The following is a 7,980-nucleotide window of genomic DNA, read 5'->3' on the forward strand; positions in this document are numbered from 1 at the left end:
ATAATAATCACCAACTGGTTATCCACTAATTTTATCAGCATATTTCATCTTGAGTTCCACAGGTCACATGTGACCATATGGGCCCTGGAAACATCTCTTGGAAATTCTGGAATAGGCCTTGTTCCCAGGACATTTCTAGAGGGTGCTCTTTGTAGCAGAGTTGCTTCTCTGGTTCCCAGTCATTTGCAGATTCCTTAGGTAATGCTGCTAAAAATCTGCCAATAATAAGACTCAATACAAGTCAGTTCAGTTGTGTCTGACTCTTTGTGACCCCATTTGGGGATTTTCTTGGTAAAGATACAGGAGTGCTTTGCCATTTCCTTCTCCAGCTCATTTTATAGATGAGGAAACTGAGGTAAATGTGGTTAAGTGACTTGCCCAGGGTCACACAATTAATCTCTGAGAATCTGGTTTTCCAGAAACTAGTTCATGTGTTGAAAACCAGTGCAAATCTTAAAGATATAACTTTATTTAAAAACAGAGCTATAGGAACATCAAATTAGGAACCCATAATTCACCTAATAGTTCAGAGAATTTCCTTTTGAACACACCACTTTTTCTTTCTATCTTTACTTGAACCCTGTTCCTGATATGAACAATACCAGCAATACCATTGATACCAACAATACCATTAAAGGAATCCATGAGGGCCCTTCTGTTTCTTACTATTATCAGAAACTTCAAAACAGGAAAAATATGATTTAAAACTTTATTTTCAATAATTAAAAAATTTTATACATCAAATCCTTAATCCAATTTTGAGATGGCATTACTAAAACATACTCAAAGCCTTTATATCCCAGGAGAAACATTTGGAAGTCAATCATATATATTCTAGTTCTTAGAGAAAATAATCTAATCTTGTTTTCTCAAAGTGAAGTTTACTGATCCATTAAAATGTGAAACTTTTACATCTTTATCCTCTCACACTCCTCCTCCTTTTTTGAGGATATCTTCATATCATCCTGAAAGAATGAGATACTTTAATGACCTAATCTTACATATAAATATATACTTATTAGCAAGGGAATGGCGAGCTTAAGAGCTCATGTATCTAGTTGTTTAGGATAGGAACTTAATCACAAATTCAGATTAAAAACATTAACATCTTTCAAATTTGCATCCTATGATAATAATTCAGAAATGTTTTAGTGTTAAGCTATTAACTTGTAGATTTGGTAGTACAAAAACAAAAACTACAGCTTAACTGGCTTGATCATAGAAATTCGCTATGAAAGGAAAAAGGAGAGACATAGTTATAGCATTATCAAGACTGTTACTTCAAGGACATACAGACTGACTTGACATAAGCATAACAGGGAAAAAGTCCCTTAGCTTTGTTTGATTCCAGGTAAAAGACATAGTTAATAGATAAATCATACAGCAAAGTTCTACATTATTCACAGGGTATCACAGCCAGACTCAGAATTAACTTTGTGGAAAAATTTCCTATTCAGAAAGGAAATAGAACAAGGGGGAAACTGAGTCACGAGTCCTCCCCCTCCTACCTTTCTCTAAACAAAGTCATCCCCTCAACTTTTCCAAGCACAGACATCCACCTGTAGGAGCTCTCAGATTGTCCTCCCTTTGAATAGTACACAGAATTTCCCTTCAATGGTGGACTTAATGACAATTTAGACAATCATATCTGAAATCAAAACTCAGAATAATGTCAAATTATGATCATAAAAGATTTCACCTCAAATAGTAACAGTTCACTAATCATAGCTTAGGGCTAGTTATTATTATTTTTCTTATGTTGCAATAACAGTTAACAATAACTATATAAACAGATATAGGCACATATAAGGTCTCATCTTGCTTATTCTTTCTAGCTTAAATTCAAACACTTAGAAATTAGGAATAATCACATCCTGGCATTTCGCACATATGATGAATACATGATAGTTCACTCAAAAACCCAGAAAAACTGTGGTTACTATAAGCCTCCAGACTAAAAGATATCTCTATTGTCTATTAACCCTAAATCCAAGGATCTGCTGTTGTAAAGTTGGCTCAGATAAGTAACTTCAGTGCATTCTGTTAATAGGTTATTGTTGTTATTGAGTCATTTTCAGTCATATCCAACTCTCCATGACTCCATTTGGAGTTTTCTTGGTAAAGATTCTGGAGTGGTGTGTCAGTTCCTTCTCTATCTTGTTTTATGGATGAGAAAACTGAGACAAACAGGGTGAAGTGACTTGTCCATCATCACACAACTAATAAAATATCTGAGGCTGGATTTGAACTCAGATTTTCCTAACTCTAGGCCAGGTGCTCTATCCATTTCACCACCTAGCTGCCCTCTATTAATAGGTACAATTTCATAATTTTCAAAAATGATGGACAAACAATCCATCAGATAAATCTCACTCTTTACTACAAACTTGTCTTTTTAGTTCAGCTTGAGAGGTCCTAGTTTCCCATCAAACTACTTCATTATTTTAGAATTTCACCATCTGTTATTTCCAGCCAGAAGAAGGCTCCCTCCTCAGTCTCTGGGAGGCTTACATTATATAGGATTTTAGAGAAGAGTTCCAGTGCATGAACTGAACTCCAAGCAGCAGCTAAGCTATTTTGTAGAGAGGAAAGTTCTCAGGCAAGATACATTTACACACAAACACACACACACACACACACACACACACACACACACACCCCTATGTATGTACATAGGTGTGTGTATAGATATACATATACACATAAACATACATACACACACACATATATGTCTGGAAGCATTAATATTTAAATCTGAGAAAACCAAAACACAAGTATTGGATGGACTCAAGATCTGGGTGGGATCTAAGCATTCTCTGTAGCCATCTGACTACCCTGTGACCATCTCTGAGGTCAACCAATGTCTAGGCACATTCAAGCTAGGTTGAAACTGTATTAATAAATACGTTTTTCTGAACAAAATATTAAAATATTTCCTTATTCCTCTATTCATAGTCTTGACCTATTCATTCAACATTCATTCAATGAACATTCTTAAAGTATCCGCTATGTGCCTAGGTGCTGGACCAGGAGTCAGGAAGACTCATTTTCCTGAATTTAAATCCAGCCTCAGCCACTTATTACTGCATTACCCTGGGCAAGTCACCTATCCCTGTTTGCCTCAGTTTCCTCATCTGTGAAAATGAGCTGGAGAAGGAAATGGCAAACCACTCCATTATCTTTGCCAAGGAAACCCCAAATGCGGTCATGACTGAAAAACAATTGAACAACAACTACAACATTGTGTGCCTGACAGTATTCTAGGCACCAGGGACAAAAAAACTTAAAATCAAAACAGTCCCTATTCTCAAGGAGCTCATATTCCACTGGGGGAGACTGTGTAAACAGACAAGTAAACACAAAATATAAACTTGTGTCATACTTTCTACAGATAAACATGCCATTTGTGGAAACAATGAACATAGGAAATACATATAGCAAGGCACACACATGTGTGGCCAATACACACACACAAGAATAATTTATACCTCTGGCGTTATAGGGCTAATGACTTCTTCTATTCATATCACCATGTTTCTTTTCCAGTGCTTGCTCCCCATTGGTTTCCATAAGCACTTTGTCTCTACCAGATGTATTGCGTCTATAAGATAAATTGTTTGTGCTGGATATTTTCTCTCCTTCAGATGCTTTTCCACTGGTCCTACCGTTGCTGCTGGGCACTCACTCCCAGGGGCTACCTCTGGACTCACAGTTGTGGAGTTGTCCTCTGCTGCTAGCTTCTGACTGAGTCCTTGACTAGAAAACCATCTCTTCCTCATGAGAAGATTGGTCTCTGCCATACTCTTTTAGTTTTAAAGACTTGAGTCTTTCTAAAGACAACATCCCTAACTCATTGTAAGCATAAGGAAAGTGAGATTTGTTGTTGTTGTTTTCTGGAGTTCAGTTTCCTAGGCTCAGGCTAAATTGTAAATATCTGAAGGATTAATCTCCTTTGAACCCTGATAATTCACAGTTGTGTTGAGTTGTAGGTTTCATGCCTTCTGGCTCTGAGGCAGTCAGGGGCCAAGTCTTTGTTATATATTCTGGGAGGTCCACATTTTGCTTTGGGGGCTCGCTTTTGATTCTCTGGACCAGACTCCGAGGAGCTATTTGTTAAGACTCCTCATCCTCACCCCCACTACTCAGATTCTCATTTGATGTATATAGGTGGTTGTATTATTCTGTTTAGGCAGTTGGAGCCCTGCCTATTGAATTCTTTTTTGAATACTCACTTCTTTCTATTTATCTGTGTGCATAATTTAATTAAAATAAGATTGTTGACCCCTTTGAAGCTGTCTTTTCTTTAGAAAAGCAGATCAAAGAACCTGTGCTAGCAGCCCACCTTGTATGCTAGTGTAGTTGCTAATACTCACTAAGTTGAAAGACCAGCAGACCAGGAGGAAAGAGGAACCTTTCCTTGATTTCTTTTCCCCTTAAGCAATGGGCTGTTTGTTGCTTTCAGAATTAGCTCAAGGCTTTTCATCAAAGCAAAAGATTATCTGTCCCAAGTGTGAAGTTCTTTAGATAAGTACCAGGGGATCTGATCCCAGCTGTTTAGCTAGTGCCCAAACCCCTAATCCAGGGTCAGGTCCCCCAATTTTTCTTCCGTAGTGCTTGTTCCTCAGTGGTTTCCACAACCACTTAATCTCCACCAGATCTAGGAGTGTCCTACCAAAGGCAAACATCAGATCTAGGGTTTGAACCTAGGACTCCTTGGTGCTCGGTTTAATATTTTTCTAGTTGTCAGGAATGATGTACAGGGAGTTTTTGTACTGAGAATAGGTTGTATTACAGTAGATAACCTTTGAGGTCATTTCCTACTTCTTGATTCCACAATTCTTAGATTCTAGGCCAGTGTTCCCAGGCCTGTTTCACCTCCCCCTTCTCTAATCCAGCTGCCAAAGCTGCCCCCTGGAGCTTTGGAAATGTGGTTGGTCTTTGTACTATAGATTTATGGATGTGATAGTACTTTAGTAAGGGACAGTTTGAAAAATAGCGGGTGGGACTGGGCAGGTCTAGAATAAGAGGAAGAGAAGAAGAAAGAATAGGAAAATAGGAGGGAGGTGGGGAGGGGGGGGGTTAGTGGGAAGGGAAAGATCAGGCTTCCATTCAGAAAGAAGGTCCCTAAGAGCTCTAACAACATTAAGATTAACAATAGATTCTGGCCTTGGGGTGGCCAGGTCCAGCAATGACTAGCCTAGTGTCAAAGTCCAAGTTAAGAATCAGATACCTTTCGCAACCAGTGTGAATTCTGTACCTTCAAGACCCAACCAGGCTAAATATATGGTTTGAGCACCACCTTTTTCTAAGAACCCTCAATTTTCACGGACTTTATCCTGGATGACTTTTTCCCTAGGGCTATTATTGTCAGAGGGTGATTAATGGAATGATAATGAGGCCTCATTAGATATTTAAACAAAGTCTGAGGACTTTTCTCTCTTCCTCTCTCTTTCTTTTGTCAGCACAGATGCACATACTCAGGTGGGTGGGAGGCAGCGGGTGGGTTGCCTGCCAGGGAAGGCAGGGCTGCAAAGCTGGGCTGTCTGTCTATAGTCTTCAGACACTAAATGGAGATTGTTCTCTAGTTACAATGGTGTCCAGACTTTTCATGACCCCTTTTGGGATGTTCTTGGCAAAGATATTGGAGTGGTTTGCCATTTCCTTTTCCAACTTTTTTTTTTTTTTTAGAAACGAGGAACTGAGGCAAACAGGTTAAGTGATTTGCCCAGGGTTACACAGCTACTAAATGTCTGAGGCCAGAACTGAACTCAATAAGATTAATATTCCCAACCTCAAGCCCAGCATTCTTATCCACTTCAAGAGGACCATGGAATTTTTCTCCCTTGCAGAATTCTCTACTCCAGTAACAAAGTATAGAGATGACTTTCAACCTACATGCTTCCACAGCCCCCTTTCCTCCCACTTAGTCCCCATCCAAGAGTCTTCCTACACCTGGAGGGGTAGCCTGGTACAGTGAAAAGCACTTTGATCTGGTCAATCAGAAACCCTGGGTTCTTGTCCCAAGTACACACTAATTGACCCCCCTTGCGGGTGACTAAATAAGACATTTCCCTTTTCTAGGCATCAATTTCCTCCTGGGTAAAATGAAGGAATGGAACTACAGGTCATCCAACCCATTGCTGTCATTTCCCAAATGAGGAAACTGAGGCCTAGAGGAGTTATATGACTTGCCTAAGGTCACACAAATTGGAGAATCAGAACTTGAACCCAGGTCTTTTGACTCCTCGTCCGTATCCACTGTACCATGAAGTCTAAGGTCCCTTCCAGCTTGTATATTCTATGATCCTTTATAACACTAGTCACAATTTGGAACTCTGCCCTCCCTTTATTTAGACAATCCTAACTCCTTACCCTAATTTGCACAAATCTACCTACCCCTCTTTGGATACCTTCATTTTTGTCAACTTTGATCTGACAGTTTAGTTCAATTCAACAAATTGTTTGCTTGTTGTTTCATAGGTTACACAGTGAGCCCTCAGTGATTTCCAGCGAGGGCAGGATTATTATTATTTTATTGTTTTTTTTGCCTCTTGTTATATTCCCCAGCTCTCTTTAGTGTAGTGCCTGGCACATAGTAGGTATCTAATAAATATTTATTGACAGACAAAATATTTCTTAAGAACCTATTCTGCCTGGAGTCCTGGGGAAAATACAAAGGTGAATAAGATCCAGTCCTTGCCCTCAGTTTATTCTTTGGTTAGACTCTCTACCACTCTTAATCTTTCTGCTCCACACTCTATCATTTAGATTTTTCTCTTTTTGGATCTCTATGACTATGCAGAAAGAATGAGTCTTCACATTATTTCTGTTAAAGATGGCAAAAGAAAATTGGTCCCTCCCCTACAGAGAGGCATGAGGGCTAGCTAGTTCACAATAAAGTCACTACCTCTCCCCAAGCCTCAGTTTTCCTAGCTGTAGAATGAGATGGTTGAATTTAAGTCCTAAAATAAGTCAAAACCATGAGTTGAGGAATAAAGTGTCTTTAATTGAGGTAACAGGGTAGCAGACCTGTCACTTTGAGGGATGTCAAGTGGATTTCCCAACCAAAGAGGCCCATGAAAAAGTTTTTTATAGTTTTAGGAGGAGATGGGGAGGAGATAGGTGAGGTAGCAAGGCCTGGTCATGAGAACCCTAGTGGCCCTTGGCAGTCCAGGCAAGGAAAACCACTTTTTGTATGCTGTTTTGTCCTTCTTTCCATGAATCCTAATGGAAAGGGGCAAGGACATCAAAGGCCTAGATCCAGCTTGAGCCAGGTTTCCCTACAAGGCAAGATCTCTGTTTGGGAAGACCTAGGGTGTGGTTCAGCTCAACCTAATCAAGAGTAAATATCTTAAGAGTAGGAATGCAAGGACATCACTGAAATTTTGACATTACACAGAGCATTTAAGGGCGTGGCCTACCATGGTACATTTGGTATTAACAGTTTCTATCATTATATTAACAATTATATTAACAATTTTGTCAAATTATCTCTACCATCACTTTTGTATCGGACATTTTAAATTCTTAAGGTCCTTTCTGGCTCTGAGAATCTATGCCCTTAGGTTCTTCCAACTTTAAATTCCAAGTGGGTCAGATACATCTACTGTTTCTTTTGGCCTCAAACCCTTCTCAGCGGCAAAAGTGAATGTCTCCTGGCCCTGGAGGGTTTTGGCCTCCTTTCTTTAGTTGGGAGTGGACTTTTCCCCTTTCGGGAACCTTAAGGCATAAAGTCTGGATGTGCCTTTTGCCAAAATCTTCTAACTTCCTCCAAATGGGAGGCCTTTGAATATACATTTAATAAATTTCCCCCTCTCTAGCTGCTGTCCTGTGACCCATCCCCCATGGGAACCTTGATCTCAATCAGTTGTCATTCAAAGAGTCAGGTTTAAAGTGTCATCACTCCTAGGCATGTTTTATTCATTCATTTATTTGTAATAGAACTATGGGATCCAAAAAGCCTTAGGACTCAATCCAGTA

The sequence above is a fragment of the Notamacropus eugenii genome, chromosome 1 (assembly GCF_028372415.1).
Source record: "Notamacropus eugenii isolate mMacEug1 chromosome 1, mMacEug1.pri_v2, whole genome shotgun sequence".
Taxonomy (NCBI): Eukaryota; Metazoa; Chordata; class Mammalia; order Diprotodontia; family Macropodidae; genus Notamacropus; species Notamacropus eugenii.